The 13,848-nt window shown below is 36.5% G+C and overlaps 1 pseudogene; it reads left to right on the top strand.

Annotated features, from left to right (window-relative positions):
- Nucleotides 1–424: 424 nt before the first annotated feature.
- Nucleotides 425–4,111, top strand: LOC122117313 (annotated as a pseudogene).
- The last annotated feature ends 9,737 nt before the right edge of the window (nucleotides 4,112–13,848 follow it).

Genomic DNA, 13,848 nt, shown 5'->3' on the forward strand with positions numbered 1-13,848 from the left:
ATCTGCACAGGTTCCCTCTCTTTTTAAAGACCTTTTGATTTCTACCACCTGAACTTTGCTAGCCTCAGGACCTTTCTATGTGCTACTCTTTTTTAATTGACTTTTTAATCTTCCAAGGCTAGTATTATTTTATTCTCATGAAAACTCTCAAATTTCCTTCCTCTCATAGTTGACCAATCGCCTGATGTACACTTACAGAAGTTTATTCTTCCTGATAGCTCTTTTCAAATTTGTAATTACATAATGAACTGAGAAATAAGTTACTTATTGTATCATAATTGCCTGGTACAGAGTCTTTGCTTAGTGCCATAGTGTGGTTTTAGCTAAGGGAGACTACTCTGGGTTTACTTATAGCAAACTAGAAAGTATCCGATTTTCTTTTATAAGAAAGATTAGTCAGTGCCATCAAATGTTGTGATTTAGTATGGCGAATGTCACAAATATCCTAGAAAAATTTAAAGACAGAAACAGTACTGCAGATTTTGAAAACAATGAGCTTCTTCAAAGTAATGTGAGAATGCTTCTCATACCATAATGATCTCATTCAGTGGGTTTAAGTTCTAAGCACCAACATTTCAACATAGTGTGGGGTTTATGGGTTCCTCTGTGCTTGAGCACCACATATGCCACTAGAGGGCGCATTCAAGCAAAACTTGTCCTTTTATTTGCAGAATTTTAGATTGTGGGAACACTTCAATTTGTTTTAGTGGTGGTACACCAAATAAAGATGAGCAGATGAGTAAGTAGGTCATAAGATTCGGGAGAAAGGCTACTATTATTAAATATTTTGTGGGTCCCTGATGCTATGTTTAATGCTTTACATTAGTTCCCTGATTAGTTCATAGGATATTATGAGGTAGATGGTATTATGCTCTCAATTTTATAATGCAGAAACAAGCTCAGGGAGCTGAGGAATTTATCCAGGTTCATTCAGCTCGTCAGAAATAGAGCCATCATTCCAAAGATTTTATGTTATAAAACTTTGAAATGCTGCAGGGGTTGCTTGTCCACTTGAACTCATTTTCAAATATACTTTAATAACCTATCCTTGCCAGTGAAAGAGATGCTGTACCTTTACAGTTCAAAAGACTGTCTTTTTTATTAATTTTCCGTTTAAATATTGAAATACTATGTGTTATTTTCATAACAAAATATAAATGAGGCAAATGTTAAGTGAAAATCCAAAGGACTGATTATGAAGGGTTATGATTCCATTTTAAATAAATAAAGCATACTATGTACACCAAAAAGGATAGAAAGCATTTGAAGTAATTACAAAACACATGCTCACGTATTACAGAGTTTAGAAAATCTCACCATTGCCAGATATTTTTAATTATGTCACTATAGGCTTTTGCATGGGCAATACATGATTATGTTTCAAACAAATAAAATGTTTAGATGATGTAAACCTTCTACAATCATCTTTATAATGACAGTAAAAGTTCTAGACAGAATATAAAAAGCAACTGCCTGCAGATTCAGAAAAATAAATAAAGATAGCCAGTTGTGGAGGGAAGTCAGAATTTGTAGAAACAAGTAATTTGCGACTAACCTTAAGCATGTCTGGGTGTTGGCCTGATAGTAGGCCACAGTCATAAGGGGGTAAATAGCTGAAATTGGAATTAAAAGTCCTATCCCCTTCACATACACACATAATCTTTCCAGTCAGGGAAACTAGAAAAATAAGAATCCAGCAGCCATACTTGGAGAGAAGGTTATGTTGAGGAAAGAGATCCACAAAGAGAAATCCTATCCTTTTGTGTATGAATGTCATTCAGGCCTCAGGCAGGGCCAGAAGCGCACATACACAGGAAATATTCAGAGGCGTAAGGCAAAGAACTAAGACTGGAATAAAAAAAACTAACAAGCTCAAAGCCTTTATTTAGCACAAAGCTAGGCAAGTGAATTACCTGCATTTACTTATTTTTTCTTGAGGAATACACAGAATTCAACACAAAATACACACCCACAATGTCTAGGATAAACACCCAGCTGCCTTAATATGCAAGGAAAATATAAAACATTTTCAGAAAATAGTAACAGATGATAGCGCTAAGGTGACTTGTAGGGGGAATTACCTGACAAAGACTAAAGAATCTATTTTGTAACACTAGCTACTCAGGAGTGGAGATCTGAGGATTGCAGTTCAAAACTGGCCTAGGAAGGAAAGGAAAGTCCTTGAGATTCTTATTTCCAATTAACCAGCAAAAAGTTGGAAGTGGAGGTGTGGCTCTGGTAGTAGTATGCCAGCCTTGAGTGAATAAGTTCAGAGATAGGACCCAAGCTGAGTTCAAGCCCCAGCACACTCACTCACACACATGTGCATACACACACACACACACATACAGAATCTATTAAAACTATGCTCAAGGAAGTAATGAGTAATATAACTTAAAGTATTCAAAAATGCTTAAAATGGAGGAAAAATGAGAACTTTTAATATAAAGTTAGAAAATGCAAGAAAGAATGAGCTCTAAATTTTAAATGTGGTACTTGAAAAAAAGAATTTACTGTATATGCTTAATAAAATGAAAAAAAAGAATCAGTGAATATGAAGAAAGTTTGAGAAAAATTATCCTGTATGAAGAACTGAAAAAAATATACTGGGAAAGCTGCAGAAGTTTAAAGATCATGCCAAAGGCCTAGTATACCTGCCACAGGAGACACAAGAGAAGAAGAGAGAATATGGAGCAGAAACATGTGCATATTTGGGTTGTTACCAATTATTTACAGACAAATCTGCAATAACAAATTTACTTATGTCATTTTGCCTATGTAAGAATGTATTTATAATATATAAATTCCCAGAACATATCTAAAGATATGTTCAGAAGGGGTGATGTTATCAAAAAAGAAATGTACGCTCTGTCCAACCAAACAGCCAGTTGGAGACAGGAACCAACCACAGTTGCATTGGAGGTTGACGCATCTTTTTAGACAGGCATTCTTAAGTGCCACTGACAACACTGTTCTGACAGTATTTCACGGATAGCAACGGTTTATCAACAGATGTTTCTCAACATGGGATTTCTGCTGACTATATCAGAGGAAGTCAAGTTATTCAGCCTCATGATGATACTGAGGACAGTACACATGATCATGAAGATATGAATGGTTCAAAAGAAAGTTTCAAAAGTTATATATGACCATATAACCCAATGCTAAGCAAAATGAATCCCAAGATAGAGACACAAGAGGTTTTATCTTTGTTGCTGTTCTTTTTAATGCACTTATAATGTACTATGTGATTTTTTTTGTTTCTTTGTATTTTCTTCCCCCATGGTACAACTCCTGCTGTCATTATATTTGATTCCAGTGTCCTGCATCTTGTATATACATTTTCTAATTTGGGGAGGGGAAGGGAAATAACAAAATGCTGAAATAAGGATACAGGACCCATTGTAACAATGAGTTCTACAAGACACTATGTTGAAAATGAATTTTACCACTTTGGAGGTGGGGTGGGAGAGGGGAGGGAGGAGTTGAGGAGGAAAGGGATGGTAGGGGAAAAATAAAGGAGGGTCTAACCATGCTTCATAGGAAATGGACTCATTACCTTGCTCGTGTAACTGTAACCCCTCTGTACGGTATCTTTACAATAAATATATATATATATCTATATTAAAAAAAGATTCGGAGAACAAGATATCTATCTTCCCATTGCAAATGTGGCTAGGATAATGAAAAATGTCATACGTCAAACAGGAAAGATTGCAAAAGATGCCAAAGAATGTGTTCAAGAATGTGTAAGCAAATTCATCAGCTTTATAACATTTGTAGCAAGTGAAAGAGGCCAAGAGAAGCAGAAGACAATCAGCAGGGAGGATATTCTCTTTGCCATATCCACTGTAGCCTTCGCCAGTTATGTGGAGCCTCTGAAAATGTACGTTCAGAAATTCAGGGGGGCTATGAAAGGAGAGAAGGGCATTGGTGGAGCAGTCATAGCCACAGATGGACTGAGGAGCTCACAGAGGAAGAGGCATTTACTAACCAGGTACCAGCTCTTACTAACTGCAGATAGTCAGCAACAGAATGTCATGGTTTGCACAGCATCCTATCAACAGATCTCTGGAACTCAACTAATTCAGTTTTCCTGATCTGAAGACATGGTGGAATGGTACAGAGTGGAGTGAGTGTACAGTTCTGAACAGAGACAGGAGGGGGTGATGACTGTGAAAAGATGTCTCTGTGTATTAAGTAGTTATAATATAGCTTCCTGAAGCTTGAGTAACTGAGGTGTTAATTCTGACTTGAGGATCTTTTTCATCAACATAATTTTAAAATAAAAGTGGATTTTAAAGGGATTAAAATATTTTTGTTTTGCATCAAAGTTTGTTGTTCTGTATGATGCCTGTATGTTACAATTTATTTCTGTCATGTTTGTAGACAGTTTCTTATTTTCATATTGAATCATGTTACTTTTGTAATTCAAGTAAGCAGTTGGGTTAATTCATGACGTTTTCCCTTTTAATAAAAATACAAGGGAAGAGCTGAAAAAATAGAAATGTACTCTTCCTGACTTATGTAATTGTAACCCCTCTGTACATCACTTTTATAATAACAATAATTTTTTAAAGTATATTCTAGTGTGTGTGCATGCACACACATGCATACATGCATGCACACAAACAGACACAGACACACAGACACACACAGACACACACACACACACACACACACACACCAGTCCTGGCACTTAAACTCACAGCCTGGGCAGTGTTCCTCAGTTTCTTTTCCTCCAGGCTAGTGCTAACTCTACCGCTTGGGCCACAGTACCACTTTTGTTTTTTTATGAATAGCTTGTTGAAGTCTCACAGCCTTTCCTGTCCTGGCTGGTTTTGAACTGTGATCCTCCTATCTTAGCTAGGGCTATAGGTATGAGCCACCAGTGCCCAACAGTATGGTCATTTTTAAGCTTGACTTTGTAGTGTGACTAGAATTGCAGCATTCAGCATGTGGAGATAGAACTATCATGAATTCGAGGCCAGCCAAGGCAACTTAGGAAGTTTCTGATCATCCTGGGCTACTTAGAGAAACTTTGTCTCAGAAAACCAAGGATTGGAGATCTACCTCTGATACGGCGCTTGCCCAGCATGTACAAGTTCCTGGATTTGATCCCTGGCACCCCCCTATACTTATGTTTGAAGTTTTAATTCATTTATTATGAGGGAGGTTGAATATCTTTAGGTTCTGAAATAATTCATATTTTCTTTTTTCTTCTTTAATAAATTAACACTTTATATGATTTCCCTATTTCTTATTGATTGTGGAAGTCTTTTTTCTTTTTAATTCTAGGATCCTTTTCTCTAATTCAACAAGTCATATCTTAGGAAGGTAACTCCTTCCACCATTCTCTCTCATCTCCTCACCCCATCCATGGGGTGTGAACTGCCTTCAGTTCTTCACATATGATTCCATTTTCACATGTGTACCTTGACTTTTCCCCACAGTTCATCTCTCCTTTCATCTGCCCTGCCCACACTACATGTTCCTGCTTTCCAGTATTCATCTTGTTGAATTGTAGGTCAATTGTTGCATTCAGGCTGAAGGATTCGAAGGGAAACATTTGTTAACACTGATTCAGTGGTGGAATTCTGCTCTTCTAGATTAGATGTCCTGCTATTCTTTATTTTTCATCCCTTAAGTGGCTGATTTTACACACACACACACACACACACACACACACACACACACACACACACATAATGTTTGATAATTATACTCAGTGTAATGGAGTCTTGATTAGAGTGTACTTAGGCTATGGGAAACTAGATCTGCTGCTATTGGACTTGTATTTTTTTTTGGGCCCGGTCGTGGGGCTGAACTCTGGGCCTGGGCACTGTCCCTCAGCTCTTCAGCTCAAGGCTAGCGCTCTACCACTTGAGTCACAGCGCCACTTCCGCTTTTTTTCTTTTTGCTTATGTGGTGCTGGGGAATCGAACCCAGGGCCTCATGCATGCAAGGCAAGCGCTCTACCACTGAGCCACCTTCCCAGCCCTGCTATTGGACTTTTAAATCCTGTTCCTGCCTAGACCCTCTCCGAGGGACAAGTCCTTAGGTGCAGTATTGTGAGGAATGCCCATGGCCTAATCTAGGCGGGCTGTCCTTCTACCTAAGTCTTACACTGTGGTGATCATTTCCAAGGCAGGTAATTATAAGTAGTTTGGAATGGACAACGGTGGATCTAGAAAGGAAAGCAAGAACCAGATTTTGTCAAGTTGAGGTATTTAGATTTTACCACTTAAAGTTTACATAATGAGTTATGAATTGTTTTTTAGATCTTACAGTGGGGCTTCTAAAATAAACTTAGAGAATGTTATATATGGGAAAGAATATCCAATTCTCTACCTGATATCATATGGCCCTTACCTTCATTTGCATTGGTTGATTTTCCTGTAGCAAAAAGTTACAAACATTACTGCTTGGTATCAGAAGTGAAAGAAAATGGTATCTGAAGTGTCATAACAGGAGAAACTCATTGATGGAAGTTATTTGAAGTTGCTAAGCAATAAGGAACAGAAATAGCAAAGTTGTGTTCTCCCCTCAAAAGGTTTGAGTCTTTATTGTACTCTTTGCTTACATGTTATAAAGAATAAGCCACCAAATTGATAAAGCCTTGTAACTCTCATCTCACTCTCTTCTGGTGCATCTCTTAAATTCAAGTTTCTAATCGTGATTTTTAGAAGTTGGGTATCAAGTGGATCAAATGAGTACTTACACCTAAATTATAAGTAAGAAAGATTTGCAAGCTTTCTTTTATTCTTTGAAATGAGTACTTCCTCCTTCCCATGTCTAAGAAAATGATACCTGACACAGGTCATTAAATGACTAACCATTCACAGGGAACCATGGGAGGTCCTGGAGTTATAACTGGAATTCCATAAAATAGAATGGGTGAAGGAAAAAGCCCTTCTGAGAACTACACTTTCCAATGCATGTTTGTTACTAAATATGTAAAAATAACAAAGTCCTTGCCTTTAAGCAGCTAACAGCCTGTGAGAGTAGACATACAGACTTACAACCCACTAGTAAGGTCATGAATGTTGCATAACAACCAAAGAAGAAATAGCAGTACTGGTATGTAGATCACAAATACATTCATTCTCCTTAGGAGATCTTGGGGCAAAAACTTCACAGAACAATGTGTTGCAGACAATTGGAGAAAGTGATTAGGTAAAGATGATGAAGTCAGTAAGAAAAGGTGTGCCTAGGAAACCATCCTCCCAACAAACTACCGTGCTTTGTAAAGGAGCCTAACTCACACTCATTATCCCCCCCCCTACATACATGACACACACAAAGAGCGAAGAATTTACACAGGTACTTCCATAAATGATCAAAGTGGACATAAAGTAGCCAAACTATTTATTACTGATTTACTAACTACAATAAGAACCTACCTATGAATCTGTGGGAAAAAATAATAATTTATTATTTAGGATGAAAGGTTGAAGAGGACATGTAGTAGGGGAAAGTAACTACCACACCCCCCAAAAAATATGTGGCACAAGAAATAAACAACCATGAGAAAAGGAGTCCCCACAAGTAGCTTTAAGGAATATGTGTGGATCAGGACAAAGCACAAAGTCATATTTGTATTTATTCTTGAAGATGTGAGAGCATGATGGTAGCTATGTGAAGAACTAAAGGCAGTTCACATCCCTGAGAAATCTGTCATCTAGTGAAGGAGACAGACAGGAATGCTATCCATTCCTCGAAGAATCAAGGAGCGAAGGCAGATATGAAATTGTGCCCAAGTATGCTCAGGGCAGCTCAGTGTGGAGGTCACCAGAAAGATGTCAAATAGGAACATTAGCTTACTGAGCAAGTGTTGCTTCACATCTCGAAACAGTGTGACTTAAAGAAGGAGAGCAAACCAAAGGCCAGGTCCAAAGTCACACTATTGAAATCTACATATGTTGCTACTTTTTTTAATAATAGGCATTTGAGACCTTTTACTAGCATATCTTAGTGACATTTCCACACAACAATATATTTCCCTCTATTACTCTCCGTTCTTTGCCTTCCACACAGTTCAACAGGTTTCACTGTTCTATTTTCATGAAATCTACTTCAATTATATTCATCCTTTCTCACTCTCCTTGTTAGCCCAACTCCCTCTCCAATATCCCCTAGACAGTCTGTTTCTCTTTTCCCACTCCCCAATCCCCTATTGACCAACAGTTCTCGCTGAGATTTCTTTCTGTTTTTATAATATCGTAGCAATGTATTTCAAAATTATCCATCCCCATCTTTGTTTAAGATGGTGGTGATTATTATGAATATAGATGTGCTTAGGACTACCGAACTGTTCATGCAAAATGGTTAAAGTGATCATTTTTGTGTTATATATATTTTACCATTTTTAAAGTTAAAAACCTAATAGTTAACCTTTTCAAGTAGTTTGTCATCTTAATTCTCATGAATCTCATTTTTAAGATTTTTATTTGCTATTTAAGAAGCTATGATTAAGTTTATGAATCAAATTTTAATCCATGTGTAATTTCTGTTTGTTATCCACTAGCACTATAAATTTAGGAAGTATTATTGTGAAACTATTTAATACTAGCTACACTGTTTATTAAGTTATTGTAATCATGAACTCCATAGGTTGGTTATAAATATACCTATGAACAGTAATACTTATTTGTACTTGATGAAAACCAAACTTGCAAAACTGAAGTTAGAGTTGAAATAGTCTAGTCCCTTTCTTGAGTTCACCAGTATGGTTGTGGCTGTTACCTATAGTCATTGTCTACTACCTCATTTCATTATATGCCAGGCATGCTGATCAATGGCAAACATTTTCTTTCCCTCCCTCGTTCATGTATTGCTGGACCTCTGAGAGGTGGTTGGACACTTACCTCTCAGTTGTGCTAAGAATATTCCTACAAAAGATGAAAAAAAAGCTCTTGTTGACTTAACAAAGTGCTGGCAGCTTAGAGAGAAAACAACACCAGCATTTCAACAGTATAATGAGAAAATTGAATTGGAGAGAGAATGCATGTTTAGTTTCTTGTTTTTTTTTTTTTTTAACATGTTGGAAAAAGACAAACATATCGATCTCTGCTTTAATTAAGTTAACCCAATAGGCTTCTAATGTGAACATTGAAAACATGTGCCAGAGAATGTGTTGAATATAATGTGTTGCTTAAATACACTCTTAAATTACTCAAACTTCTTACCTGTCTACCAAGAGTCATATGATTGCATTGCTAACCAAATTGTTGCCAAATGAATAAAATGTATAAAAGATTTTAATATCAACCCTCTTTTATTCATTAAAGCCTTCTTGTGCCTCATTAATTTTAATGGTATAATCTAGCCCTGATTGAAGTGCACCTGAATGCAGTTAGTGCCTCATCAGTACTGATGAGTTCCAAGTAATTCAGACCATCTTTGCAGAGTACTCACAAATTACATATCGCCATTTATGTCTGCTCTATGCATGTCTGTCCATGTCTGCAGCAATCCAGCTTTTATATCCCAGGAGCCCAGTGTGTTCTTTTTGGCCTCATTGGATTACATCCTATTTCATAACTACTTTTATGGTAACAAAGATTTTCTGGAAATGTAAGATTTAATGTCTTACCCAAATTATCAGATTAAATATAGATATAGCCTATATGAATCAAATACATTTTCAAAAATAGGGAGTCTGATGTATCTATTAAAAAGTAAATGATAATATTAGTTCACTGCATTTTCACTACAATTCTGTTTTCATTAACTAAATTCAAAAAAATCTTTTCTTAAATCTCACTTTTACAATTCCATAATTATATCTCTCAAAGTAGATCAAGTCATTGTCACATATAAGTTATGTTTTCAAAATAGGTATCTAGTTAATTATGGTATGTTTCTTTTATGCTTACCTCTAATATATTTCCACAACATTCAGATGAATGATTCATAGAACATCTGGGCCTAGTGCCAATCATACAGTTTAATCCCAGCATCACCACTGGATGTAGCTTTTGCAATCAATCTGATGGCATATGTATTAGTGTTATCCCTAGGTGTTATCCCTTCCATACATTTTTTCCTAGTTTTCGTATAACCATTTGACTTCTCTTTTTATCACTTTTTTTTTTATCAGATCTCAGCCTCCTGAGTAGCTAGGATTACAGGCATGAGCCATTGACACCTGGCTGCCATTCTTATTGATCTTTTCATTTTAGGGTTTTGAAGTTGCCAATGCAAATTCAAACCTCTGGGTAGTTCTCTGCATCTATAGGAAATGAAATAAATATTTCTAATGCTGGACATGGTGATTATTTTCTCGCAATCTTGTCTATCAAATTAAATTTAGTAGCAATTCTATAATTTATAAGTCTTTCCCATTGAAACAATTCTAGCTGTATATCCTTGGTTTACGTTAAAATGCTTGATTCAATTGTGAATTTAAAGAAGTTTTCATTAAGTATATTTGTTATTCACAAAGGCTGCTTTGGAGTGCCACAGCTAAGAAGAGACTTCACAGTTGTGGAAAAGGGAAGCAATGGATCCGGAGAGTAGAATAAGTGGAACTGCAGAAGGGACTAAGTAAAACCCTTACTTGCTTCTTGTACTCATTCCTTTCTCCTGCTGCAACTACACAGCCCTATAATTGCTATCACACGACAGAGCAAGGAAAGCCACTAAAGGCAAAGGAAATTGAGAATGGATAATGGAGATCAAGATTGGGTCCCTGTTGCAGCAATAAGGTTCATTCCATAAAACTGCCTTTTAAGATTTTACTTAGGGAATGAGACCCAGAGGAGTCATGGAAGTGCTTCTCCCTAAAGTCAATCTGTATGATATGCAGTGGATTGCTGTGGTCTCGAAAATAGAACACTGAAATCTCCTATTGCAGGGAACATAATGGATGGACAGTCCAAGTTACCATCCCTCTGATTCACTGTGCCTGTACCACGCTCCTGTACTCTGCTTTCTTTAAGAGATGCCAGGCTCTTCCAGAAATCATGAAAACTCCCCACTTGTCTGCCTGAGCTTTGTTAGTCTACCCATTCTTGGCTTTTTATCTCAGTCTGTTATAGTGGTTTGAACCATCTTCTGCCTCTTCCTCCCTTCACACAAAATCATTTCATGTTGAATCCAGTTCTGGTATCTGCTTTTTGGCAGTCCAATTATAGTTCATACTTCTGATTAATTCTTCAGATTCTTCTTTTTTTCAGTCAGAGAGTAAGAGAGGAATGTCATCTATGTGTCAGTTTAGGCTTCATGTCTTTTAACAGGTGTTATTAGATATATTTAGTCCTTGCAAGTTTTCCCAACCAATTGACATATATACAAGTATAAATCCTCTTGATCAGTTTTTCCTGAAATCTACATTAGTTAGAGTTTTCACGACTCTGTTTCCATCATTTTAAAGAAAACATCATCTAACCTTATTTGGGTCTTTATATTTCAACTGGTTTTCCTATGATTGGTAAGTTGTTGGACTTTCATAAGCTTTCCTCCCCTATCCAATTATCTCTGCCTTTTAAGTAGAGTGTTTAGAACACAATTCAACAGTATTTTTTTAACAAATAGCCACAGAGTAAAACACTTAGTGTTCAGGGTCTATTTGTATGGTCAAATCTGCTGTTGTAGTGCAAAAGGCAATATATAAATGAAGATGTGGTTGTGAGTCAATAAAACTTATGAGCTTGATATGGCCTACAGCAGTAGTTTGTTAACCATTCATATTCTGTATGGCTGGGTTTCAGCCTTTTATTTTGTCATTTATGCCATTTATTTTTAGTTTCTTATATTTGTTTTTTTTGTACTATTTTATTTTGACCAGTCCTGGGGCTTGAACTCAGGGCCTAGGCATTGTCTTTGAGCTTCTTTTGCTCAAGGCTAGCATTCTACCACTTGTGCCACAGGTCCACTTGCAGATTTTTCTGTTTTATACTATTTTAAATGGAGTGCCACATATTCCTCACTTGAGCTATCCCCCAACCTTTTTGCTTTAGTTATTTTTCATATAGTGTCTCATGCTTTTTCTGAGGCTAGCATTGGAGTACAGTCTTCCCACCTCTGCCTTCCAAAAAGATGTGATAACAGATATGCCTCACTACAAACCTGTTTTTGTTGTTTTTTTTTTTTAAAAATATGTGTCTTGCTAGCTTCTTTTGCCTGGACTGGCCTCAGACTACAATCTTACTAGCTCTACCTTCAAGTAGCTAGGATTACTGAAGCATGTCATGGTACTCAACTCTGCTATCATTTGTTATTGTAGGTTTGCTCAGGTCTTTTTGTCAGAAGCGTTTATTACTTTGGTTTTATATTTGAAGGCTATGTTTGCTGAATATAAATTCTAGATTGACAAATGTGCAGTACTTAAATGCCATTACATTGTCTTCTGCTTTGCCTGGCTTTTAATAACAAGTCTATGGTAACTCTTTTCTGTTTTGTCAGTACTTGGGTTTTATTTGTTGTGTGGGTGCTCTACCACTTGAGCCAGACCTCTGATCTGTTTTGCTTTAAGCTATTCTTTAGATAGGATCTTATTTTTTGCATTGGCTGATCTTGGACCATAATCCTTCTACCTATGCCTCTGGCATAGCTAAAATACAACTTCATGCTCCCTGGCAGGTTTTGTGAAATGAGGTGGCATCTCACAACCTTTTTATCTAAGCTGCATTTGAGCTGTCATCCTCCAATCTTCCTCTCTTGAGTAGCTTGAGTTTCAGGTATGACCCATCATGCCTGATTACAGAAATTCCTATTTTTGTTTTTATGCATATACTATGTATTTTCCTCCTTTTAAGATATTTTCTTTATTCTGTGTCGTGTCACCAATTTTATTATGACATGCTTTTCCTGGTTTCCTCATCTTTTCTTTTCTTTGTGTTCTCTGAACTTCTTAGATCTGTCTTACAATTTTCATAAAATTTGATTATTTTCAGCCATTATTTCTTCATAATCAAAGGAAAGACTAAATGTAAATATTTATTTCTGTGTTTTTACTTATTAGTTTATCCCTTAATTGTTCACACTTGTGTTCTTTTATATTGCTGTTAACTTAATTTTATGCTAGACACAATTATAAAAACCTCTGGATTAAAGTTATCTTTCTATAAAAATGTTAACTTTTGTGAGACATTGAAAATTTGCTTAGCTTTGTTAAGGCTGGGCTATTTAGTTTTGGTTCTTCTAGATTATGGCTCTCCTGCAGTGTAGGTAAATGCTCAGGGTATTCACCAAAACCTTTTTACTCTGAAAGGCTCTGAATTCTAACATGTTCCCTGTACTCAGTGGCCTCGGAAATGTTCCAGTACAATCCTGTCTTTCAGTGCTTGATCTCTACTTCAAGTCCACTGTGGACATAAACAACTGAAGAATGGACAGGTCCTGATCAGAATTGTAAAGTTAAGTTTTAGGGCTTTCACTTCTGCTCTATCTTCCCTGATACATAAACTCAGATCTATTTTCTTTACCCAGAGAGGCATACCATAAATACTTTACTGAGAATTTGCATAAGAAAATAACGTATCACACATGGAAGAACAACTGCGTATTAAATCATGAACTTTCATTTAAAAAATCATGGAGATCAGAAGGCAATGGAACAAGACACAAAAAGACTTGAAAGAAGACAAAAAAGGAAGGAGATAATTTAATGTTTGTTAAGCAAGGAAATTTAGAGTTGTACTTTCCAAATTGTAAGCTTCATCCCATTACTATATTGTAAAGGCAACAGTGGACTACAGTTGGAATTTTTAATTTTTATGTTTGGGGGCTAGGGGAATGGAAACCAAAGCCTCATGCATGCTCAGAACAGGTTCTACCACTGAGCTACTTTGCCAGACCCTGAGAAGATTTTAAAACTAGAAGACTATAGTATAACAGAATAGA

The sequence above is a fragment of the Dipodomys spectabilis genome, unplaced genomic scaffold (genome assembly GCF_019054845.1).
Source record: "Dipodomys spectabilis isolate Male_0828 unplaced genomic scaffold, ASM1905484v1 ptg000140l, whole genome shotgun sequence".
In the NCBI taxonomy this organism is placed as follows: domain Eukaryota; kingdom Metazoa; phylum Chordata; class Mammalia; order Rodentia; family Heteromyidae; genus Dipodomys; species Dipodomys spectabilis.